The sequence below is a fragment of the Rhinolophus ferrumequinum genome, chromosome 16 (genome assembly GCF_004115265.2).
Source record: "Rhinolophus ferrumequinum isolate MPI-CBG mRhiFer1 chromosome 16, mRhiFer1_v1.p, whole genome shotgun sequence".
NCBI lineage: Eukaryota > Metazoa > Chordata > Mammalia > Chiroptera > Rhinolophidae > Rhinolophus > Rhinolophus ferrumequinum.
Window position 1 is genome coordinate 31,855,278 of NC_046299.1, and position 27,197 is coordinate 31,882,474.

A 27,197-nucleotide genomic window follows, 5' to 3' on the forward strand; every position below is an offset into this window, starting at 1 on the left:
GGAAAACTAAAAATAAAAAATATGAATAATAAAATGGCAATATCTACATACCTATCAACAATTATTTTCAATCTAAAAAGATTAAATGCTCCAATCAAAAGATAGAGGCCTGAATGGATAAGAAAACAAGACCCTTACATATGCTGCCTGCAAGAGACTCACTTGAGATCAAAAGACACACACAGACTGAAAGTAAAGGGATGGAAAAGATATTTCATGAAAATGAAAACAAACAAACAAAGCTGTGGTAGCAGTACTTATACCAGACAAAATAGATTTTAAAACAAAGACTGTAACAAGAGACAAAGAAGGACCTAGTAATCCCACTTCTAGATACTTATCTGAAGAAACCCAAAATACTACTTCAAGGGGATGTGCTCATCCATATGTCTATTGCAGCATTATTTACAATAGTAAAGATATGAAGGAAAACTGGGTGTCCCGGAATGGATGAATGGATAAAAAAGAGGTGGTACATATATACAAAGGAATAATACTCAGTCATAAAAAAGAATGAAACCTTGCCATCTGCAACAACATGGACCTAAAGGGTACTGTACTGAGTGTAATAAGTCAGACAGTGAAAGACAAATGTTATATGATTTCACTTATAAGTGGAATCTAAAGAACAAAATAAACAAACAAAACAGAAACGAGCTCATAGATACAGAGAACATTTTGATGGTTGTCAGATGGGAGGGAGGTTGGGAATGGAAGAAAAAGAGGAAGGGATTAAGAAGTACAAATTTGTTGTTACACAGTAGTCATTGGGATGTAGGGTGTAGCACAGGAATACAGTCAATAATATTGTGATAATTCTGTATGGTGTCAGATGGGTACTAGACTTATTGGGGGATAGATGGGAGGGTGTTGGGGGCAGGGTGAAAAAGGTGAAGGAATTAAGAAGTACAAATTGGTAGTTATAAAATAGTCATGGGGATGTAAAACATAGGGAATATAATCAAGAATATGGTAATAACTATGTATACTGCCAGGTGGGTACTAGTCACGGGGATCACTTCGTAAATTATATAAATGTCGAACTACTATGCTGTACATCTGAAATTAATATAAAATAATATTAAATGTCAAAAAAATGAGTCAGTCTGCCAGAGGTAGAGTCAGGCAAACAATATCTGAACATTCTAGGAATCAAAAAACAAACAAACACCAAACCTGAACATACAGCATTTAATGAGAAAAACAAAATATTTGCTTGGAGCTTTGCTAAAGTCCCTGTAAGTGGTGACTTAGATGGAAGGAAGCCTGTGAGCTTTCTTTCTATTCTCCAAAACTTTTTAAAAGACTGATTGTCCTATGTTGTTTAAATGGAGAATGGGGCTTATTTGCCACCCAAAGTAATGTTTAACTAAGAGGAGTATTTTTCTGAGCTGCAAAAGTATTTAAGCCTTTAAACTAAAGACCTTCACAGATGAGAGCTCAGAGCTCAACCCTGCCCCTACACTTAGAAGTCCATTTTCAATGCTAATGAATTCTTTTACAAGCTGTATTTGCTAATTTTTTTGGTGTGTTTCAGACATAGATTCACCAATCATTAGTTAAACGTAACCCAGAGTTTTTTGCAAGTACAAAATAGGACTTAAATACAGATTTACGGTGTTTTCCCGAAAATAAGACCTAACTGGAAAATAAGCCCTAGCATGATTTTTCAGAATGACATCCCCTGAACATAAGCCCTAATGCGTCTTTTGGCGCAAAAATTAATATACGAGCCGGTCTTATTTTGGGGGAAACACAGTATAAAGAGGAGGAAACAGAAGGGGAAGAGACAAAATAGCCATAGGGTCGAATGAGGAATGATTGTACTAGTCTGTTAAAAAAATATATATATCCTAAGGTATTGTGTGGCCACTGCTCAATAACTTTCTACGCCTCTTCTAAAAGTTTCCCGAAAGTTGCACTTCTTTTGAAACTTAGATGTACAAGCCACTACATCACCTAGGGATTCTTGTTAAAATACAAGTGACGATTTACAGGCTGTGAGATTGGGCCTGAGATTTTTGCCTTTCCAGCAAGCTCCCGGATGATGACGACGTCGTTGAGGAGCAAGGATGAGCCCAAGAGGTTGGACCCAGACCGTGTCAGTTCCGAGAACTCGAGACCTCACTTCGGAAAGGGAGAGACATTTACAGAAAGGTGAGCCTGGAACCTGCCTCAGGAGCAGTACCTCGTGGCAGACTCAGGCAGCTCCTTCTTCCGGCCGGAGAGACAGCACCCTTTAAGGCGAAGTTGGGGAGCTGGGCCGACCTTAGCACAGAGACAGTAACATTTACTGGGGGCGCGTTATGTGCCCGGCCCCTGAACCTCATTCATTTTTGTCCTCTCAGCAACCACATGAAGTGAACACTAGTATTACCGGTATTCTCATTTTACAGGTGTAGAAACTGAGGCTCAGAGACTTAGGTAAGTTGTCTGAGGTCACTCAGGAGAGTTGAATCCAGGTCCATCTAACTCCAAGAGACAACGCTTTTAACTAACACTGGGGCCTCGGTTTCCTGTGCTGTGAACGGGAAGGGCTGGCCGGCAGAATCCAGACCCCTGTCCCAGACACTCTAAGGGAGTCTTTGCGTTCTTTTTCGAGATCTTGCTCTTTGACCCTGCAGGGGAAAGTTCTTTCGGGGAACACCGGGCCCCTCTGCTTGCTGAGGTGTTCCCCGGGGAGGGTCGGGCAGTCCTCGAGCGAGCTGGCTTGGGACCTCGGTGGCCCATCCATTACATAACCGCGAGGCGCCCCTCCTCCCCGGGGCCCCTCACCCCTCGCCAAGTCGCAGCACGTAGAGCGCATCCCAGGGATAAATCCCGCTCGCCCTCCCGGCAGAGAGTCCACGGCTGAGCTGCGGGTGCTGAGCACTGAGATTTTCCCCGCCGCTCCCTCCTCCCCAGCGCTGCCCGCTCGCCCCCCGGCCCGGCTCCGCCGGAGCCTCCGCCCCGTGCTCCACTCCCCGCCCCTCGGAAGCGCGGACCGCGGCGCTTGGGTCCCGGGAAGGAGCCCCCGCGCAGAGACGCGGCTCAGTGGGTGCGCCCCGGGGGCATGTCCGCGCACTACCACCTGGGCTGCAGCTGTCGGCGCGAGGTGAGGACGCGGCAGGGCCGGGCTGGGGCCGGGCACGGCCCGGGGTCAGGCGAACGGGGGTCTGCGCGCTGCGGGCGGCTGCGGAGCACTGAAGCCTGGCCCCGCGCGGTGCCCCGGGCGCGGTCCCCGCGGGCGACTGAGACTCCGGGATCCCCAGCATGTGAGCCAGAGAACTCCGTTGGCTTACTCTCTTCCAGCTCCCCGGCTTGGCAGTGGAGGGCGCGGGTCTCAGGTGACCCAGGCATCCTTCGCGGGGCTCTAGGGCTGGGTTTCGTGGAATTGGTAGAAGGCTCTCGGTTCGCTCCCCCTCTGCCCAGCGCCCAGCAACGCGCCGGGAGCCCGCCACCCCAACCCGGGTCCTTCGGAGCGTCTGCTGGGTCAAGGGAGAGCCATGTGCCCACTTGCCTTGTTGGTTTTGGGCCTGCGCTCCAGGAGTTTCTGGGCAGGTGGCTGGAGAGGGAGCGACTTTGATCTCCATCTCCTGTTGTTTCCAAATGCAGACTTCTCCGTGCAATAGAGACCGCCTTTCTTCTAGATCGTTTTCAGCGTTTTTGTTGTTGTTATTGTTGTTATTGTTAATTCCCAGCTGCCTCAGGTAGTAATAATATTCATTTCTCGTGTGTGGTGTAATAAAAACACACCAGCCTTCAAACCATCAAGTGACCGAACTGCACTTCTCAGTTGCTTCTTGTCCTCGAAGAAATGCAGTGATACCTGTAGTTCGGACTCAGGGAAAAGTGTTGGCAAGCAAATTTTAAAGCAGATTCAAGTTCTGGGGCTACTGGTATTTGGTTAGCCTGCCGTTTTCACAATTCAGCATTATGAAACTCTTATAACTTTTTTTTTTAAATATTGAGTCAGATGGGACCTGCCAGCAAGCACACTGGTTAAAGCCTTCCACTCTGAAGGGCCTCTAATTAGTTCATCCTACCTGTTTATTTGCTGAGAGCTGGGCACTCTGGTGGCACAGCCAGCTTTACCCAGGAGGAAAGTGTTCAGCCCTGCCAAATTTAGAAACATAGGTTCTCCACAGGTATCTGAGATCACTAGCTTTTAAAATCATCACCTGCCTCTGCATAGTTTATCCTCTGCCCCAATAAATGTCATGCCAAACTAGGCTAATGATATCTACCCTCTACCCCCAAGGTGTCCATCCTGTCTGTTGAAGAAATAAAGAATGGAAATAAAGAGTAGGAGTTAAGTGACCAGATTTGATCACTTATAATCACAGGATCTTGGAAATTGGAAAAAGATTTTAGAGATCATCTGTTCAAACCTCTCACCTTACAGTCCTGGAAGCTCAGATTCTGGATGACAAGGATTGGCAAAGCTCGTAGTGTTAATTGGTGATGGAACCAACATGAGAATGCAGGCCTTCTCCTTGCCACTTAGTTCAGTTTTCAAAGCATATTGCTAACAGGCATTTTGAACAAAAATGATATGACTAGAATCAACTAATCATATCATTTTCCTCATATTTTTATTTATCTTTTTTTTTAAATTGATGGGATTCTGAAATAGATCAGAGAGGTTGATTTAGTCAAACCGCCTTTGTTATACAATTAAAATATTAGAAACCTTTAATTTTAAATAACATTTACATTCCTATATGAAAATGAATATTTATGATAGATACATCCCAGCTAAACTTCCAGAAGAATGGTAATCAGAACAGATGGACTAAATTTACCCCCATCTCTCCGTCTGCTTCTCTGCCCCCCATGGTGGTGATTGGTTAGGCAAAGATGTGATTTATGGCTGTGGAGCTGACTTGGGAAAAGTGGCTTGTATGAGGACCATTTGTGTGTTGTGATTAACACCATGACCTATAACCAAGCTGAGAAAGGAATTTTAAGCAGACTTATTTAGCGTTTTAGCATTGCATTGCACATTTTTTGTGTTTTTCAATTTAGTTCAATTGAACAGATATTTATTGTCTGTTGCCTGTTGCGTGGTGCTCTTCTGGGCATTTGGGATATGTTAATGATCAAAACAAAGAACTTTGATCCTCAAGTTACAATTCCTTCATTAGAAATTTTCCAAGATTTTGTTTGGCAGGTAGAAGAGAATTCCAGTTTTGCCTACGTACGGAAACGAACATTAAGTATTCCAAATTATCTTCCTTCCAATCCCATGAATCTGCTAATTTTAAAATCACTGAAAACAATTTCTGATGAAGTTATTTTGACTTTTAAGAACTGACACTCTACTATACAAGAATAGAAATTCCTACATTTGGTGATTTATGTATGTGTATTCAGAGTCCCTGCAATTTTATTTCCTTTAGTGCAGGGCCATCACTGTGGTGACATTAAGCTTAATGAAGCACAGGAAGATTAATTTTCTCCATCGTGTTAGTGCCCCCATGTTAGTGTTGCAGACTGTAATTGTATTAGTTTGTAAGATGTAGCTTTTTATTTATTTATGAAGATGTTGTTCTTCTTTTATTTTGTCTCACTTGACATTTTGCCCTCCATTCCCTCCACATTAATAAGCGGTAGGTACAGTGTGGTGACTTGTTGGTAAACCCGTTTCCACAGAAGTTTTTCTTTTTAATTGGACTTTGCAGTTTTAAGCATTTTCTAATTCTCTCAATTGCTTTTTCTTCAAATGGCATGGTTTGCAAGCTCAGGCATGTTTATTGTTTTTAACAATGGCTTATCAAAATGAACTTGGCAGTTTTTCAGTCGTATACAGCCAAAAAAAAAGAAAAAAGTATTCAGTGCAGCTTTTGGGGTTGTTTATGCATTCCTTAGTTAACCAATTGCTTTGTTTTTTAAAATTGCCGATTTGGAAGTTATTTTCTTATGAGTACCTTTCCAGTATATCTAAAAAACCTTAGCCATTAAAGTAGTATAATAGTTTAATTGAGAAAAAAACAAATCCACTCTTGAAGATGTTGGGAGATTTTGAGTACAAAGATTTTTCTCTCTGTTTTTAATTTGTTTTACATCAAAGGACATCAGGAAGTGTCATTATCTAACAGTGTCCTATTTGAAAGTGATTTCTGTCAAACCCTTGGAGGAAACTCATGATTTCTGATGGCTGCTGGGCACCCAGAGTAGTTGATTTTCTTCACTTGCCCACTACTCTGCCCTGTCAGATCCCCACCCGCCCCTTCTTTTGCTGCACATTGATGAATGGAGTGAGTTATTGTAGCCAGGTAAGACATTACACACCATTCATTAGTTATTTAGCTCATTCATTACTTAATAAATATTTATTGAACTTCTACTTCTTAAATATTTGTGTAATGATTGTGCTCTGAGCACTTCTTTTTGTGTGCGGGTGGCAGTAGGTGATATAAGGGCACAGAACCTGCCTCTGAATCAGCTAACAGCCTGGTATGTAAGAAAAGACATTGTGTGGCTAGCTATAGTACTGTTTATAACCACCACAAGACAGATAAGTCCTTTGAAAATTAAAAGGAAGGAGAGAGAGCATGTCGTAGGTACTATGAAGAGTCAAGGCTTAGGGAAGACTTTGTAGACGACACGTTTGAGCTGTTCCTTGAAAGACAGATAGGATGGTAAAGCTTTTATAGAGGCAGAAGGGTATACATATCTTTATGAGTACACATCCTTGCTTCTTTTTGAAGACATATAGAAGGTTTTCTTGTGGGGACCAGTTGAGGTTATATTGGGTTACTGCCCCTACGCCCTCTGCAAGCGTAACCCTTCGCCCTGGGTAATGGCGTATTGGCCAGCACTAAAACAACTCATTGGGTTAACCAGCCCTTTCCTTTCCTTCTGAAACATGTACTGGTTGTTGCTCAGAGCACAGAGATGCCTGTGCTAAATAATTGTTGTCATAATAAACTTTGCTTTTATCAGCTGAAGTGCATGCTTACGGTGGTGTGTGATCATAGACCTGTTTATTCCAGTACTTACTATTGTAATTTTGCAATTTAATTAAAAACTACATAAATGTGAATGGCAAACTAAGAATGTTATTTCTGTGAAAACTAAGTTGATTTGCCATATAGGGCCATAAAAGTAAACCATATTAAAAAACAATATCGACACATGGATGAACCATGAAAACGTTATATTAAATGAGACAAACCAGACACACACACACGCAAAACACATATTGTAAGATTCCACTTATATGAAATGTCCACAATAAGCAAATACATAGAGAATCAGCAAATCCACAGAGATAAAAAGTAGATTAGTGCTTGTCAGGGTATGGAAGTGGGGAGAATTGAGAGTGACTCATAATAGGTACAGGGTTTCTTTTTCGGGTGATGGCTATGTTCTAGAATTAGATAGTGGTGATGGTTTTACAACATTATGAATGTACTAAAAACCACTGAATTGTATGTACCCTTTAAAATGATTAAAATAGTGAATTTTATCTCAATCAAAAAAAAAGAATGTAAAGATTTTTCGAAAAAGCAACATCAACAAATAAGCTAATACTCCTTAGGTGTGGAATATACAGCTGTAAAAGATTAGAAAACTATAGTAAAAAGTCTAGAAAGATTTTGCACTCAAATTTTTTCCCAAGTGCCTTTAAGTTATAAGTGCTTTTAAGAAGTAGAAGCAGAAAATCTGGGAGTGGTTTACCCAAGAAAGGCAACACAGAACTCTAATCACGACCCGAGAACCAGATTCATGAATGATTTTACTTTATGTGACTAAAGTTGAAATAAAATGTTTGAAACATGATGTATCAACTTTTTGACTTTTTACTGGCTTCTGATTGCTTCAGTAGCCAGAGCTTTTAATGTTTCAGTTTCTTAGGGTACCCAGTGTTTCTTGAAAATAGCTCATTTCTCTGCATCTGGAGAGAGAAATTCCATGTTTATGAGCCTCTCTTATGGCTGTAATGTTAATCACTTAAGATTATAGAGGAGACCTGAATCTAGTTTTCAAGTTCCGAATCACGGTAAAAAGCACAACCCTTTCCCCTCCACACGGTCTTATGGCTCTCTGGTTCATGTGTGTAAAACAAATTAGCAACATAAAATACTTAAAAAATTGTTGACTTTATACTTTTTAAAAATATTTCTGAGCAAACTTAACCATTTTCAGGTTTATCTAACATATTTCAGATTAAGGTTGCAATTTCTTATTTGGGGGACCAACTGGAATTGTTTTTGTAATTCTACTACTTTTGAAGAAATGCTTTCCATGAGAGTGAGCTCATATTTCTCTACTGAAAGCAGTTGTATTTCTTGAAATAGCAATTTCAGGCCTTTGAACCTGTAACTTCGAAATAACTGAACTCATAGCCCATGAAGAAATCACAAAATTAAACAAAACAAAACAAAAAAACAACCTGCAAACCCACACTACAGCAAAGTCATATCTGCTTGGAGGGAGAATAGAGTGCTGTTTCTTCAGTCAGATATGGGTCAAGTCAACCACAAAACACAATTACTGTGTTTCCCCAAAAATAAGACCTAGCTGGACGATCAGCTGTAATGTGTCAGTTGGAGCAAAAATTAATATAAGACCCGGTTTTATTTTAATATAATATAAGACCAGGTCATATAATATAATATAATATAATATAATATAATATAATATAATATAATACTGGGTCTTATATTAATTTTTGCTCCAAAAGACGCATTAGAGCTGATGGTCCAGCTAGGTCTTATTTTCGGGGAAACACGATAGCAAAAAGCAACCTTATCCATCATTATTAACTAGTCACGAATGGGGGGAGCCCAAACTCAAAGCCATCACTGCTATCAAAAAGAAGTGGTTTGTCCAGGATGGTGATTGACAACTGAGTGATCCATCATTAGAGTCACCTGGGGAAGGAAAAAAAGAGTGGTGCCAAGGACCCACCCTCAAAAGTTCTGATTCAGTAGGTCTAGGGTATGGCCAGGGCATCAGTGGTTTTTAAATCTTCCCTGGTGAATCTCATGTGCAGGTGGGGCTGCAAACCACGGATTTATATAATACTTAATAATTTTATGCTTTTTCCGAACAGATTTTATTGAAACAAATGGTTGTTACGGTATTTTCTTAACATATGAAAAAAATTAAACGTAATACTTTTTTCTCTTTTTTTGCAATTTCTCTATACAGTACCCACTCAGTATATGGGAGGCTTTCCCGATGGTGGGATGAATTTTCACTGATTTTTTTCCCCCCTTCTTTCAGATTCACTGAGCTTTTGTCTATACAATGTCAAAATAACCAACCAACCAAATTGGTACCATTACAGTCAACCAACCAATCAATTGACCATGTTTTTGGTGATTGTGGTGTCATAAAGTATATATTTCTAGAGGACAATAATTTGATCTTTTCCTCTCCAACAATCTGTTTTCTATGTAATACTTAATAGATGTGTTCTTGTTTATTATGAGTTTCCTTAACTGGTTGAGTTGTAAATCCTAATGCTCAAATTTGCCTCCGGATAATTTTTTAAAGTTAATTGAATCAAAAGAGATTTTGGAAATATAGGACTTTTATATAAGAAAGACATGATATAGGAAAGATAGCAGTTAATACCTGGCCTTATAGGACTTAAACAAATTCTGACTAATTTTACATTTTCCCTTGTCATTGGGATCTGCTGTCTTTGAGAAACTGTGGTGAGGCGATTGGCATAGAACTGGGAAAACACTGATCTAACTCACTATTTTTAATGACATTTTGTTCTCACTTTTCATATTCATGGAAGTTGTCTCCCACCATTACCCGTTAGCTTTGCCCAAATTGTGCTTGAACTGTTGATTCTTATATTTAAAAACAGCACCTTCATGGATCTTGACCAATAGTTTTTGAACTGTATTTTGTAGATTTCTGGGAGTTTCACGGGGTCTCAGGGGCTGGTGTGGAGCCTGGGGACAATGTGTGTGGGGAGATGTCCAGCGTCCTGCTTAGGGTTCCTTTCGGTGGTCTTTTCTGCAACTGAGCAGCTGTGCTATTCTTGGTTTCACATTTTGGGTTTCTAAGTAAGATTTTATTTGGACAAAGGATTTCTTGGCAAAAACAAATTTGTAAATGACTAGGCCACTAGGTTTCTGAGTGTCTGCTTCCCTTTCCCTGCCAAATTTGGTTCATGTAGTTTTGGTAGCTCCTAATTATTTTAAGCTACTATTCTGCATCTGTGTTGAAAAAGCAAGGGAAGACTTTGGTGTCATTAACTTTATATCCTCCATGCTTCTAGGGAAAGAGAGCCAAATGAGCAGTTAGTTATTCTGGGCAAGAAATATAGTTTGGGAGCTATCAGCATAGAGACTCGGTTTAAGTCCTGTGTGTGTGTGTGTGTGTGTGTGTGTGTGTGTGTGTTTGGGAGCTATCAACATAGAGAGTCAGTTTAAGTCGTGTGTGTGTGTGTGTGTGTGTGCGTGCGTGTGTAAGTATCCAAGGAGAGTGTTTCTAGAGAGATGTGAGATGGGTCAAAGATAAAATCCTAAGGAAGAGCTAAGGGCCAGGTGCCGTCTTCTGTGCTCACATTAACCCAATGCACATTGGTCAATGACGTTTTCTTTTTTATATTTTAATTTGCTATTTCCCCACATATGTGTGTGCGTAACTGTCAAAAGGGTTGGAGCATGAGTGTATGTGTGTGTGTATAGCTTGGTAGTATCCGAGCACAGGCCATGGAAACCACCAAGGAAGTTTTCTTTTTCTTTGAAAACCCTGCAGCCTGCACAAAACTATAGGCTCCTTCTGCATGGGTATTGAGACAAACAATGAGAAGATAAATTTCAGTGTTTAGCTAGTGGATTTGGCAGTGCAGACAGCCATTGTGGTATTTTTGGCATAAGATGATTCGTTAAGAAGTATTGTGTTTCCTTGACTTTTAAGATTCAGACGTTTCCCCGATGTCTTCATTCTCTCTTTTGAAATTAGAGCGGTGACTGCTAGATTCTAGGTGTGGTTCCAAGGAGACCCATGGGTAACTCCCATTGCATATGAGTCTGAAGCTTCATTTTGTTTCATCAACACAGACCCTGCCCTCAGTGCTGGCCAGCTGTTTGGCTAATTAAGTTCCAAGGCTCACCAGGCAACAGGGTATTATCTTAACTTAGAAACTCATAAACACTCTCAGAAAAAGTCTAAGTACCTGGGTAATACATAAATAAATGCTTATAAATAAGGTACTGTCAGAAATGTTTTTCTTAATTGGGCATTCTGATAATAAAAGGACTGGTCGTTGTATCAAAAATTAAGCCCCATTTTTCTCTACTTTTTACTTCTTTAGGTTGACTTCTTTAATTATCTTCCACGTTCAAAGAAGATAAAATATAAGCAACCATATATTCTAATTTTATTGGAGATGCAGGTCTGCCTCAAATTCCAAATGACATTGAGTAGCGGATGCACCCAAATTGGCATCTCAGAATCGTCCTGGCACATTCTGCTTCCTTTATAAATTCTCACGTGCTAGTATACCTAATTGGCTGCACATACAGGCTACATTAAGGTAAAGTTTCAGTGGAGTCTTTTTTAATATATATATATATATAATTCTATTAGTTTTAAGCTGGAAGAGACATTTGAATCAGTGAAATAGAATTAATTACCTTTAAAGTGTCTCATAAAAAATATTGTGATTAAACAATGTTAAATGAACTCCGTGCATTTACGTCTGCATCAGGCTGAGTAGCCAGCATGTGCTGGACACAGTGCTGGGTGCTGAAGGTCCTCAGAGAGTACAGGGCTCTGGGTCAAAGGCGTACAGTTCCCCAGGGGAGACAGGTGTGTGGACAGATGTTGAAAGGGCCAGGAGAGCAGTTTCCAGGCTTTCGGTCTCACATGGAAAGGTGCTAGCTCAGTTATATAACCCACACGTGCAAGCACTCATGTAATTAACTGGCCAGCAGCTGTGACCAGTTAGCCATTAGCCACTATTGTTTTGTATGTAACTGCCGTGGCTCCGTTAGTATGCGCGGGTGTTGCGGATCCTACTTCCTGTGTCTCGCAGGGCCGCCAGGGAGAATATAGTGGTACGAACCCCCCAGCCATGGCTCCGTTGTTGTTGCTTTTTGGCCTCACTGTATCCTGCATTCACCTGCCGGGAGCTAAGCCTCAGCATCACCCCTGGCATTACAACAGACAATCACGGCATTGTGGTGAGTTCCACAAGTGACCGCCTTCCGTGTGAGTTCAGAGCTGGAGGACTCCATGCTCTCGGTTGGTCAAACCATTGAAGAATCATAGAAAGTCGTGAGGTGAACCATCCAAGGAAGGCCATTCTAGGCAGCAGGAGCAATAGGTGCAAATGTGCTGTGGTGGGAAAGTGCGCTGTGGGTTGGAAGAACGGCTCAGTTCCTTAGGGTGGCTCCGTGGGGCTGGTGTACAGGGGGCTGGGTGCCCGGAGAGCAAGCAGGAGCTTGATGATTTAGGGTCTTGTGTGTCACACTAAGGTACAAGGAGTTTTGATTTTGCTTTGGCTGCTAAGAATGGTCCTTGAAGGCTTTTAAACAGAGGAGCTGGACAGGAGTAGGGGGTGGGTGGCTAAAATTAGCTTGTGTTTCAAACAGATAATTCTGAATGGGGCTTCAAGACAGGTCCAAGCCTGTGGTGAATTAGGCTTCTGCTGAAATGGTACCGATGGGAAATAGGGTTAATGCCTCATGGTAAGGCTTCTGCTTTATCTGCATTTATATTCCTGGTGCTTGGTGCCCTATAGGGCACGTGGTAGAGATGTTTGGACAAAAATTTGATAATCTGTGCAAACAATACAAAATTTGGCCATCATTGTCTAATAGCCTCAGTTGAAATCACATGGCTGGATGTAATTACCTGGGGAGTGTGTGAAGGGTGAAATGTGAGATGGGTCAAAAAATTGTGTTCCTGTTATACCCAGAGCACACCTCTGTGATTGTACCTTCCTTCTGCTACCCTAATTGGCTAGTTATGTGTTGATCTTTTCCACTACACCAACTGTAAGGACACAGACTAGTCTTATGTATAGTTATGCCATTGCACAGCTTCAGAAAGCACCATTAATATTTCTGAGTAGTTGTATTTCACTGTGAATAGTGCCCTGGAGTTGTTTCAGCGGACTCTGCTTACCTGGTCTCAAAAGCTTTAAAGTACTTGACATATGGTAAGTGTTCAGTATGTTTGTTGAATGAATGAATAAGTGACATAACATAATGAGTGGTCAGAAGAGGGATCTAGAAAAGACATGAGAAGCACAGGTCGGAGGTGAAGAAGAGTAAACAGGAGAGATTCCTGTTGTGGAAATTTTGGGAGGAAAGAATAATGAGAGAGAGGTCAACAGTGCCAAATGCTAGAGACATCAGTTCATTAGGGTTGGCAGAGTTACCACTGGCAATTAGGAGTCATTGGTGATAATGTCAAAAAACAGCTTGAGCAGTGTATAAGGGAGGCAGGAGGCAAATTCCATTCCATTGAGGTGGGAATGAGAAAAGGAACTAGGAGATTATCAGTGTAGGCTGGTCCTGAAAAGACTGGGTTTGTGAAGGGAAGAAAGTAATTGGTGGTAGAAAGTTAGAAAGGGTAGTAAGGCTGCAGGGGGGTTTTCTTCCCCTCGACATTCTTCCTTCCTGCTTTCAAGATGAGAGACACTTGAGTAAATTTATAGGCTAAAGAGAACCCAGTATAAAGGTCTAGCTTCAAAATATAGAAAATTGGAGAGGGGGATATTTACTGGAGAAATTAAATATAAAAGGGCAGCCACATCTTTCCTTGAGAAAGGCAGAAAAGTGATGAGGATGCATGTGGATATGAGTAAACTGGAGGAAGAGCTGAAGGAAAGAGAATGGGGGGAAATCCATCCAACAGCCTAATTCTCTCTGTCAAATAGTAACCAACATGTTTTGGACACTAAGTTCTAAACGTTGTTAAAATTATGTTAACAATGTTAACTCACTAATTTCTTGTAACAACCTGTGAAGAAGAAATTGTTATCCTAATTTTACAAATGAGACAACTGAAACCGCAGAGATTAAGCAACTTGCCTGAGGATATACAGCTACTAAGAGGCAAAACCAGGATGCAAAGCTGTTCACCGTCTGTTATACTGCTGAAAATGATGGATGCATAGAGCACTTAAGATTCTGACTAACCATTGTGTGCTTGGAACAGGTACAATATAAGGTTGCTGAGTCACTCCAAACACTTAGTCTGTGTTGGAAATGATAATTATGTTGCATCATTAATCTGTAAGGTTGAGAGATTTCCTTCTAGCAGAACTTGCCTTACTAGTTATAGGAGTGGAAATCTTTGGATGTTTGCATTGATGGGGATTGGAGATTGGTGGCTTGGAAAGAGTGGGGGTGCCAGAGAGACAGCAATTGATGTGATTGATTGTGAGCTCTAGGCTCTAAAGAGAAGAAAGGAGAGCACTGCAAACCGACGGAATGGGAGGAAATCCAGGAGGAGGGGCCTAAGAGCTCAAGGAGGTTGAAAACTAGGTGCAATAGGAGTTGAGGAATTGGGAGACTTGTGGAGGATAGAAAGTTGGGGTTATACAGGGATACTTAATTCTCACAACAGCTCTGGATTTCAGAAGTGATGGTTGGCACCAGTGATGATAGGCTGATAGTGTGGCTTTGGGGGGACATGTGTGAAACAGATTGGAGGTGAATCTCACGGTCCATGATGAGATCAAGGTTGAGGCTGAGATCAGCAGAGATGTTGGGAAGATGTTGACTAGACTCTGTCTCTCATTGGAGGATGGTACGCAGAAGCCCTAAGGACTAATCTGGATTGTAGAAAGCTGCAATTCACGTATGTTATGGTCTTAGAGAAAGATACGAAGGATTCGCTGATATCTGGTATGTAATAAAAATCACTCAGTGGTCTCAAAGAAACATTGTCAAAGAACGGCTGAATAGGTTATATTTTGTACTGTCGTTTTTGAAAATGGAACTTGAAGTATCACTTGGCAAAACACATTTCACAAGTAACTTTGGATGCTTTAGCCAAATAGTCATTATTACCCTGGAAAGAAAAGACTATGTGCTCTGATGAAATCTTCTCTTCCTCTTCCTTTTCCCTCCTCTTGTCTTTTCTCCTGGTAGTGCGCAATACAGCACTCTCTGGGCAGAGAGAAGCAGCTGAGGAACATCAGGCTTCCAGATGTAGAGTATGTTGTCACTTATGGGGATGGGGGTCATGGGAGAGGGGCTGGAAACTTCAGTGGGAATCAGTGTGGTGTCTTTGCTTCTATAGTTAGCCATGTGATGGGAACGAGCAATATGTGTTCCCTTCGTACAGCTGTGCATACCACTGTCTCCTTTTCTCTTCTGCCCATTTAGGATTTCAGGAAATCAGAATTAGATCTGATGTAAGCTTAGAAAGCCCCGCCCACCCCCACCCCCCGCCCTTTTGAAGACATGGAGCTACTGCATAAGGTTAGAATATGTGTGCTGGGTCTGACACGTAAGTGGCATGTGTAGATAATGTATCATTCAGGATGTTTTGGGGTGTAAGGAGCAGAAATTCCAACCTGAACTGGCCTCACTAGTAAAGAGAAGAATTCCTTCACGTAGTAGAAAGGCCAGGAGCAGAATGTCTGAGCTCTGACTTTGCTTCTCTGTGATTCTCTTCACTCTGTCCCTGCGATGTGTTGCTTTCATTTTCAATCTGATTTCAGTCATGGTCCCAAGACAGCTACGGTTGTTTGAAGGGTCAGATCAAGATAGGAAACATCCACTGGAAGAGTAGAAGCCATGTCTTCCTAGCTCCTCTGTAGTGAGGAGACCTTTCCCAGAAGCTCCCAAAAGACTTTCTTCAAGTCGTTGGCAAGAATTGGGTCACTGCTCTTTCCTTAAATCAGTCTGTGGCTGGCAGGGGCAGCAGGATTGCCATAATTCTTGATTAACCACTGGAGATAGACTGGATGTTGGGAATCATGTCTATGATAGAGGGAAGGCTTGAGGCCATTATTGGGAGATTCTAGCCTTGTCAAGGGGAAAGAGCCTCAGTTGGCAGTCAAGTCCCCAACTTCAGCATGTGTTAGCCGTATGAACTTGGACAAATTACCAACTTCTGTGAATCTGTTTTCTCTTTGTGGGATCATTGTGGGAGTTGAAAACAAGTTATAGAAACTTTAAGAAGTTATAAAAATGCTAATCATTCGTTTAATTATAATAGTAATGCTAAGAATAACAATTTTCATTTACTGAGCATTTATAGGTTCCAGGTACTTGCTACAGGCTTAAATGATTCTCTGTTGCTCACTAAACAACCGTCCTACTCAAGGCACTCCAGTGAATGCTTTATTTCCAGTCTCAGTGAAGGTGAGATCTGGAATAGTCAGGCTCAAGGGTGGGGACAGAGAACAGGTATGGGCTTAGTGTCACCCATGGCTTCCATTTTTGGGGCCTGTGTGACTGAGTAGTGGCTGCTAGCTGTGGGGCCTCTGAAAATTGCTCTGTTATCTGCCACAGATTGTCTTTAGCTAATGCGTTCAGGGCTCACTGCACAAGGGATTTGCAAAACACAGGTATATATATATTTTTAGAATACTTGTTGTTTTTCTTACCACTATTCTTTCATTTGCCCAAATATAAACTTTTTGCATATTTATACTTTTGAAATAGTAGAGGGATTTAGAAATGCTTATTAGAGTCTTCCATATATTGTCTCATCTGAGCCTCATGAACAAATCAAGCCTGAATTTGTATTGTATCCAGGCCTTAGTGGTCAAGAGACACGTCATGTAATGAAGTCAGTAAGTGGTGGGGATATCATTTTTTTTGAATGTTGTAAACTGCCCTGCTTTCAACATTGTTGTGAAGTGAATTTCTTCCATATTTAGGTTTATAGCCTTATGATAGTTTCCCTGAAGGAGAATATAGGTGGGTTAAAGGGTTTGAACTTTTTATGCATATTGCTTGATTGGTTCATGGAAGGTTTTTGAGTGGTGAAAGTGACACACTTGTAGTGTTACTTTGGGATTATGTGTTTTCCCATTCTGTGGTGTTTCATATGCCTGGGATCATAAAATAGTTCCATAAAACCTGAACTGTTCTGACACAATGTAACTTACTTTTCCCCAGGTCCCCCTCCCAATTGTAATAAGAAGGGTGTTTCTGTGGCTCAGCCTGTACTGGATTTTGAGGAAATCCCTCTCTGTTAGTCCTTAAAGTCCTGGGAAGAAACTAAACTCGTGCAATTTGATTCATCTTCCCCTAAGGGTGAATTACTGCTCTCAGATTACTACTGATCTGCATGTGGATAGATTCCCTGAAGGCCTATCTTTCAGACACATCTGCTTTTTATTCATAGTTCTGTCCCTCACCCTGGGAATTCTGCTATACTCTTAAGACAGTCTGTGAGTAAATTGATGGGAAAAATGAAGTGGGAGATGCTCTTTTTTTTTTTGCTGACGCAGTATGAATCTGGAGTATTTGTTTTGGCGTTGTGGTGGAGGTGGAAAGACTTTCATTCATGTGATTCCGTTTCCCACATAATTTTCTCAGCAATTCCTTATTGCTTTTCCCCATCTCTTCCTACCCCCCACCCCCACCCAATATATTGATGAATGAGGCTATGTAGCAATGGAAAGTGAGAGGAAAGAACTGCCACTATTCTTCAATAGAGTTTTAAAAATCATAGTTGCAACCATAGTGTATATGATATAAATTGTGTTTATGTTTTGTTCTCTGCCTGTACGTTTCTCTAGGTAATGTGTCAGGTATAATAATAGGCAAAAAACTAAGAGTGGGATCACCCCTGCTTTGGAGGGGTCCAAGGACAGACTGACCACACAGTGAGACCGGACTATCGGGAAGGTGGAGAGAGTGCAGCAACTAAACTGTTTGGGGAGGATCCCAGAACAACCCTATGAAATAGGTAGAAAATGGAGGCCTGGAAGTCTACTCCTACCTGATTACACAGCAAGTCAATGGGAAAGCCTGCATTTCCACCCAAACCTTTCTACATTCAAATTGTATATTCTTTTTTTTTTTTTGGGGGGGGGTGGAGGCAGACGGAGGGTTTCTTTTTCTAGATTTGAATTTTCAAAATTGCCTCTAGAGTAATTCAGACCTTACAGAAGGGAATAAAGGACATACTGCTTCCTCCACCTCAGGCGTAAAGGACAAGGGAGTAAAGGGAGTAAAGGACATACTGCTTCTCCCGTACCTCAGGCTTACACTGCTTACAGTTTGGTGGGTGTTCTCCCAGGCCACTGTCTCTGCATGGACAAATTACCTAAGGAAACCAAGTGTGCCTGTCTTCGGCCAGACAGAACAGCTGTGAGGGTAGAGGCTGGGGGTCAGGAATATGTTGTCCTCTCTGGGACCTACCTGGTTGAGGCTTTGGGAACCAGGATACTCCCAAGTTTAGCAGCAACAGAGTGTACTGGCAGCCACCCCTTGGGGAAAGAAGAGCTGCTTGTGCTGCTCTGGCTTTCTGCCTGGCACTGACCTGCCTTGCCCAAGCAGAGAGCAGAGCCCCTTACGGTGGAGAGGTTGGGAGGAGGGCCAGGGGCTGCCCCTGGCTCATCTCTGTTTTTGCAGTGCTGGTATTGTTGGTGCCCAGCTACTACTGCATGAAAAACATGACGATGCCCAGGCCTCAGTCCTGCCGGTACAGCACTCGAGTGACTTTGGGCAAGTCACTTCAGGATTAGAAGAATCTAGTCTCAGTTTCCCCAAATCTCAGGTGCCCTATTATCTTTCTCCTCATTTTAATGTTTCTGAAATAAGATACGATTGACGTTGGATGGATATATTTAATACACTAATGTTTCTTAACTTTTCCTTTTCCTTGAAAAACTGTTCCTAAGTCAGTGGGGTATCTTACAAGTTATGTTAGTTTAGGATTGTGGGAATGTGGTAATCAGTCTTTTGAGGAGTTGTTCAGGATAATGCCTGAAAGCCCACTTTGTGGATAGTAAAGTGCTATAAAATATAAAAGATCAGAAAACTGCCCAATAGCCCCTGAGTGGTTATTTCCCAGAGATGCCCAGACAGGAACTTCTTGATTTAAAAAGTGAGTCTTCTACTCAAGACGTGAATAGTATTGGTGTTCTCAGTGATAAGAATGGACAGTTTTAATCCCACCCTTTCCTCAATAGGACTCAATAAACTATTTTCATTTTGAATTAAAAAATAACATGGATCTTAAACACTTGATGTTTTTCTTAATTAGGCCTTGGCAAAATGTGTTTGCCTATCACGGATTTAGTGGATTACTGGCCCTCATTGGAAATGTGGTCAGATTGACCACAAAACTCTTATAACCTGGACAAAATGTTAATCCAAGAGAAGTGCTGCAGGTCAAATGGGAAATGACAGTGTCACAGTTCCTACAATATGCCCGGTAATATGAAGGGATTGAAAACAATTACTCAGACTATGCCTGTCCAGGTGGAGTTCAGGTTGGAAAGGCTTGAAATGGTGAAGGCTAGGCACAGAGCTAAAATTCCTCTTTCCAGCTCAATTCAGTTGATTTGCCTTAATAACAAGTGTGAAGGAGTTTACAATCTAGTAGGAAACAAGGGAGACATTTACCTTGCCAGGGTGCTAAGCAAACAGCCAGTGGATACAAGATCACGGAGAATATCGATATTCCTGCAAGAAATCTTATCAGTTATTTAGAGTATCCATTTACGAGTACATGGTTTGTCACAGCACTTTAACCAGAGTTTGCAAGATCAAATGTCTTTGGGGGCTCAAGTGTACTGTACCTGAGTCGAGACAGTTGAGAGGACTGGACTTTGGCCAAATTGAGGAGAACATGTAAAGGTTTATTCTCTCACCCTTCAGCAGATACTTAAGTTCTGTCCTTGGTTTAGGGAGACATTGGTGGATAAAACCGACAAAAACCCCCGTCTTCCTGAGTTTGCATCTGTTGTTGCCTTGAAAAACAAATAACTAAGCCAGTTAGGATGATCTCTAGAGTAAAATTGAACAAGTCAGATACACTGGTCTGTTCCTGTGAATAAATTGCACAGATTTTAATTTTATTAGCTTTTAGGGCTTTTTCATGTAGCTAATATTTCTGGATAAGTGATTTCTGGGTAAGTGAGATTACAGTAATTATAAGTAGAGGTCGCTTATTTTGGCCTTCTGCTTGGTCTATTGCCTTAATTTGCCAAATAACCATGATTATAAAATATTATTGGCTCTACAAGGCAGCATCTGGTTTATTTAACTCTAGTTTTGCTGTTTAATTGAAAATAAAGCATTAGGAAAAATCCTGTCTGTCCTTCTACTAACTGTGATGACTTTCTGCAGTTAATTAATGATGGCTTAGTTCATGGAACCCACGGATGGGGTGCATGACTGCCCAGTGCGTGGATTCCATGGCCTGGGCTACAGAGCTGTGTCTGGAGCTGGGAGCGCCCCAGGAAGCCATCCCGCAGGGAGCAGTACTCTCAGACCCAGCTTTCTGTAATGCGACTGATGAGGTCATTAGAATAACAAGCCTGGGAGCTTGGATCTGGGAAACCATGTGCCTTGTCTTTGAGCTTCTTGGGGGGGTGGGGGAGAAATGGGGATAAGAAACGTTTGCGACTGCCTGTATCTTCAATTTCAACAAACGGAACTTTTCTGGGCCTACAGAATCAGGCAAAATTGATAGTTGTGAAGAGAGAAAATGCAGGCTGCTGGCCAGGAATAGAGTTCTCTGATTCTGGCTGTTCTGTTCAGTCGTCAGTGCCCGGGGGTGACTGTTTTTAGCAAATTAGCGGGTATTAAGGATGTGAATGTGGCCAGGATTCCCGTTTCAGGATCCATGACCTCCTGCCGTCTCCAGCATTGTCAGGGTGCTGCCTTGAGCCAGGAGACAGCAAATCCGCCAACCCGGGGTCTCAGCATTCCCCACTTGGGGGATTTTCCACTGGAAGGACCTGAGAGTCTCAGCAGGCCACAAGCGTTACAGAAGTGGTCTTGGGTTGTCAGAATGAGTCTGTGTCCCGCTGGCCTCTCCTCTGAGTGATCAGTGCCTCTATCCGCCTCTTGTTAAATAGTATGAATATTGCCCAGGGCGTCATGTTCACTTCGTAACATTTCTAACCTTTTTTTCCTCCATAGAAAAGTTTGAAAGTGTACCACTACTTAGTTGGTATTTTAAATTAAGCGTTCAACATTATATTTGATATTCATTATTAACATTATTACAGGTATTAAATAGTTAATACATAGTTTTAAAGGTGAGGAAATAGGAAGTTCTCCGAAGTGTAAGATTTTTAGAATATTTGTGAATGACTGTAGGGCGTCCAGAAGAAGGATCATCAGAAATGTAGTGTAACCGGATGTGTCACGTGATCGAATCATACAGCATCTTTTTGGGAGAGAAAAATCAGAGGCCACCTAACTGGCCAACAATAGAGGACTTGTAAAATCAATTACAGTATTTCATACAATCAAATACTTTGCAGCCATTAAATTGATCAGAGTACAATGATTAACATTAATGTTCTCAAATTAAGTGAAAAGAGAAAATTACAGATAGAACGATCACAGTTTTGTTTTTTAAAATTGTGGTAAAACATATGTAATGTAAAATGTACCATTCTAACCGTTTTTAAGAGTACAGTTCTGCAACACTAAGTACTCGTACATTCACATTGTTGTACAACTATCACCACCGTCTATCTCCAGAACTTTGTCATCTCAAACGGAAATGCCATACCCGTTAAACCATGAATCCCCTTTCTGTCTTCCCCCAGCCCCTGGCAGCCACCATTCTACCTTCTGTCTCTATGAATTGGGCTACTCTAGGTACCTTATGTAAATGGAATCATACAATATTTGTCCCTTTGTGACTGGCTTGTTTCACTTAGCATAATGTCTTCAAGTTTTTCCATGTTGTAATATGTGTCAGAATTTCCTTCTTTTTTCAGACTGAGTAGTATTCCATTATACATATATACCACATTTTATTTATCCATTCATCTGGACACTTGGGTTGCTTCTACCTTTTGACTATTGTGAATAATGCTGCTATGAACATGGATGTACAAATGTCTGTTCAAGTTCTGTCTTTCACCTCTTTGGGGCATATACGCAGAAGTGGAATTGGTGGATCATATGGTAGTGCTATTTTTAATTTTTTTGAGGCGCCTCCATACTCTTTTCCATAATGGCTACACCATTTTACATTCCCACCAACAATGCACAAGGGTTCCAATTTCTCCTTGCTAACACTTGTTATTTTCTATTTGCTTTTATTATTTTTATAATAGCCATTGTAATGGGTGTAAAGTCTCAGTTTTCTTTTTTAAAAGATGTATTTACTTGCCCATATAATACAGAACAAAATTCTCCAAAGGATTTACTCCAAATAAAAACAGTGCTTATTGGGTGGCAGGATGTAGAGGATTTTTATTATTGTCTTTTGCTCTCTTCCCCTTCCCCGCCCCCCAGCATTAAGCATGTATAATATGTCCTACTAAAAAGGTTGGAAACTCAGAGTCAAGCTGTATCAATTCACAGGTTGAAGATACCTCCTATTTGACCCTGGCTGTGCACCCTTCACGTGGGTCCTCATACTTGTTGATTTTGAACTTGGTGCTGCCCTTGTCATGTTGCCACTCTCCACGTTGAGGCTGTCCATGAGTGCTCCAGTGCGTAAGGCCCAGCTGCCATACATTCCTCTGCCCAGGGAAGTAGAAACAGGACTCCTTGGCAGTGGATTCGATTGCAGCTACTATTACAATCAGCCTGTGGCTTTTGGGTGCCGAAAACCATCTTCCTCCCCCATTTTGATATTTAGTCCAAAGAAATCTCCTTTTTTGTTATGTTTACTTTCCAAGGTACTGGCTGGTCATCTTAGTTGATTACAAATGAACGGGAAAGGTTTTTCTTTCTATTCTGTGAAATTATATATTCTGTAATTTTCCAAAGACTTTTAAGGCTCATCACAAGTGTGTGTGGTAGCTTAAAAAGCAGTCAAGATTGCATGTGTACCAATTCAGAAAGAGCTAGAAAGATTCTTTCATGAGCAGATTATTACCTTTATAAAAATAAGTGTTGTCCAGTTTACAATAATATAATCTATTCCTTTCTTTTTTTAGTTACTATATTTGGTCCTGTGCACGCTGAAAGGGTGGATTACAACGTATGTTTGTTTTTTAAGGATAGAGTGATGAATCGGGACAGGTGATAAGGAAAGGCACAGTTGAGGGCCTCTTTACACATGATTGGGTCTTTTAATAAATTATCAGTGACCTTTTGTGGGAGCCATTTTTATGGTTTGTTTTGTTTTGACTTGATTCTGGCTGCCTTGTACAAAGGCCAAGAATTTGAAGCAAAGTCAAAGAGACTGTTGGAACTGTCTGAGCTTGAGCTGTTAGGACTTGTTCTGGTTTTCTGCAGATATGAGAAAGATCTGATGACTAGATCTGGGGCCTCCTAGCAATGGAAGGAGTTGAAGCTGAGGACAAATTGTTATTGGAAGGCCCAAGAGTAATACCATGTCTTAATCAAATTACATGTCAGTGAGACATCACTATTTCATCTCCACATTTCTTCCTTGTGCTCAGTTTCCTCACACGCAGACTTCTCACAAGAGAAGCAATGGGGAACTTGGAGTTTTGGCTTTCTGTCTTCTTCCTCCTGCACTCCTAGTCTCGCAGCACATAGGCTCATTCTCCTCCACAGCCTCCACAGACGGCTACCATCCTTTCCATCGCTGTGGTTCTTGGTGGCCCAAATTGTATGGGGACAATTGTAGACTCCACTGCAAGTACTTTTTCTCCCACTCCCTTCTCGTTATGACTGTGAGCTCGCTTATCTTTTCCAAGTACAGTGAAAATGCCCACCCTTCCTGACCTACCTGGCCCCAAGGTCTTTTTCAGGTCACTGCCTGTGACTCACCTGTTTGCGTCTCTTCATTCTTCAGGCATATCTACAAATCCACAGGCTGCAGGCACTTAGTGGACTTTCCGTCCTCTCTCTGCCCCCAGGGTGTGAACTCCCTTCATGATTCATCCACTTCATCACTCTGCATCCTCACACACAGGAGGCAAAGAGCTATTAAGAGAGGTCCTTCACCGTTGAATGGGATTTTACAGGGCACTTGTATCAGTGTTAAGTGGGGTTGGGGTAACAACTATGGATTAGATAGCATTCCATTAATTGTGCATTCTCTTCATTTGCAAGTCACTACCTTATTTTTAAATCTTTTCAAATAACATAAAGCTAAAATAAAATAATGAGGTGAACCAAGAACCTACCACTTTGGGATGGCATATTTCATGTCCCAGGAAAGTAACGTAAAGAAAAGGTAGAAGCCAGTTATGTGAGAAATAAGTCGTTTGATATATTTATAATTTAATAAGAGAGTGTTGTATAACAAACAGAGTGTTGTCCTCTTTAATGCCTCTTGTTTCGAACAACATGCGGCTGCCTTTGAGAAAATTCACTGGACTGAATTAAGCGCGTGTCTGTTTCGACAGGGTACTTATTACCAAATAGGAACCGCTGAGCCTGACCTCAGATTATAGTTTTGATTGTGGGTAGCGCACATGTTTCCTACAAGCTTTGCCCAGCACTCTTGCTCCTCATGTTTTCAATCTTTGATAAAGACATAAGAGAAAGCCGACTGCTGGCTTCGTTGGACAGATGGAGGCCTAGTTGATAGGCAGTTGGGGAATTCCTGATCCTCTGCCGAATTAATCATTATAAGCATCATGTTGGCCTCAGTCTGTGGCAACCAATCTGATTTGGCAGCTGGAAAACTTAACTGCACTCTCCTGATGGAAGGGGTATTGACTTTATTGATGCTTGGCAAATGTACAGCCAAGTTGACTGATGTTTATTTGCTTCTCTGATCCCAAGGGCTCGAGGCACTTGAGACATTTTTGATGGCCTTCCAGTACATTGCTCTGAAATGCTGCAAACTCCTGAGCACGCTGCTGAGTTCTACTCAGGAGCAGTGCCGGTCCGCTGGTGAATGCATGCGGGACCTGGTTCTCAGCGGTACCAGGAATGTGTCCCTCTTGGCTGAATTCCAGCCTGAAATGGTGGTTGTGCAGGCTGTGTGCTCCCTACGCTGCTCTGACCGAGGCAGGGCTTTCAAGCGGTTGTGACTCTGGGCGGGACGAGTAGCTACCCTACATAACTGAAATGAAAAGCAACACGTTAATCAAGTGGTCTTCCATTCATGAGGCAATTAATTTTTCAATTTCAACTGATATTTACTGGGGGCCGGCTGTGTGCTAGGCACGTTTCAGATGCTAGGAATCCAGTAGTAAATAAGAGAGGCGCGATGCCCTCCCTCACGGAGCTTTGTAGTGAAGACAAACAATGAACAAATAATAGATGAGACAACTTCAAATAGTGATAAATGTGCTACGAAGAAAATGAACCAGCCTAATTTAATAGAGAGTTACTAGAGGTTAGGGGGACAGGGGACATCATAAATTAAGATGGTGGAGAAGGGCTCTCTTAGAGTGACACATTTAACTTGAGGTCTGAATGACCAGAAGGAGCCAACTGTATGAAGACATTCCAGGCAGGAAGAGCAAGTGCAATGGCCCTGAGGCAGAAATGCGGTCGGCATGTTTAGAGAACAGAAAGAAGGCTTGAGAAGCTGCTTCTCCATGACTGAGGGGAAGAATGGTAAGAGGTTGGTGTTTTGAAGATTTGAAGAGGGTCAGATCTTTCAAGGCCTTGTGTATTATAAAGGAAGTTAGGTGGTATTCTCGAGGCAATGCGGAAACCCTTGGAGAGTTTGACGCAGGGGAGTGATGTGGTCCAATCGATAGTGCTGCCATCTGCCCAACTTTAGAGCCCAATCGAAAAGCCGCACCAAAATGTGTCACTGTACCTGCTGTAAGAATGCTATGGAAGATGTTAGTCTGACACCACAGTTTTCCCTCCGAGAAACTGAGGAGGTAGGTAGCAGTTAAAAATTACTCTGTCTGAATTCCAGCCTCAACTGGAATTCGCAGGGACTCTGGAGCCAGCCCTCCAGGCAGGGTTTAAATACCTGTGTGACCTTCAGTGGGTCATTTACTTCTGTGTGCCTCCATTCCCCCATCTGCAAAATGGTGCTGATAGTTTTTAGCCCTCCCTTGCATCATGATTGAGAAAATTTGATGAATGGTATCCAGGCATAAGGTAAGCACTATCTAAGTGTTCATTATTATTATTGTTAGGAAAAATGGTCTGGCTTTAGTCTAATTGGTTTGTCTTTACCTTATGGACATTACAAATTATGTAATTAGCTGGGTTTCCTTTTATAGTCTATGTGGTAGAAATATTAAGGCCAAATTTTGTGGGCACCCTCCCCCGCTCCGCCCCCTATACAAAGTGTATTGATTTTGTCTGTGTTAATACCCTCCCTAGTTCCATTTTATAGCTTTGCCTTAGTCGTTCCTTTTTAAAGCTTCTAAAACATAATGTTCCAGGTTTTTGTGGATATTTTAAATATTATATATGCTTGATAAAAATGAGGTAGACCATATGCAGTTTTTCAACTTAACTTGTTCATATAACTGTATACCTGGAACAACTTCCCTTGTCAGTAATTATACATCAGCCAGTCGTATATAAATGAGAGTCCATAGCTAATGTAAATAATTTCAATCAATTGAACTAGAAATGTTACTATTTATTTTTACTATTTATAATGGTAATACTTGTTTCTTGTTAAATTGTCAAATAGTACAAAAGTGTTTAATGTAAAAATGATATCTACTTCTAACTTTATGTAGTCTGTGTGTCCTTATAATATACAATTTTGAGGAAATAAATACATGCTCTTAAAGAAATCACTTCCCTCCCCAGCTCACAAAGCCTCAGGACTTCCTAGAAATTCAGTGCTAGAGCTCCCTGACACTCAGCTGCAACCATAAAAGGAATTGACTTCCTGTTCAGCCAGTAACGGGGGGATCGTAAGCTTAACACCACGAGGGACCCTTGCAAAAGCTGTGGTTTTTTCCAGCTCTCTGATGGATCTGGATGCCTGGGCTCCATGCAGTTGCGCCAGGTTCCATGTCCAAGCGTTGGTCGATGGCTTCAATGACTAGGCTGCTCTGAGTGTTAGGAACGAAGATGGTGGGAAGTTGGGCAACTCTAGAGAATGGCCAACTTTCGTCATTCTAGGGTTGTGTAGCAAAGGACCCACTGGTCCCTGTTCTCATCTTACTGCTGGTTCAACTTACTGTGAGACCTCTGTGAGTCATTTTGCTGAAGGTCTTGAACTATATAAGGGATGGTGATATACCTCACTTATATCAGTGAGGTATA

The 27,197-nt window shown here is 41.6% G+C and overlaps 1 protein-coding gene across 2 annotated transcripts in view; it reads left to right on the forward strand.

The window, feature by feature from the left end:
- Positions 1–2,893: 2,893 nt before the first annotated feature.
- Positions 2,894–27,197, forward strand: part of SLC16A12 (solute carrier family 16 member 12) — a 74,115-nt gene continuing 49,811 nt past the window's right edge. The window contains exon 1 of one of the 2 annotated variants that reach the window (XM_033131405.1): positions 2,894–3,094. The gene's annotated coding sequence lies outside the window, so the exon portion shown is untranslated. Of the gene's footprint in view, positions 3,095–3,223; positions 3,327–27,197 lie in introns of those variants that run through there. The other variant, XM_033131406.1, reaches the window with a different exon arrangement.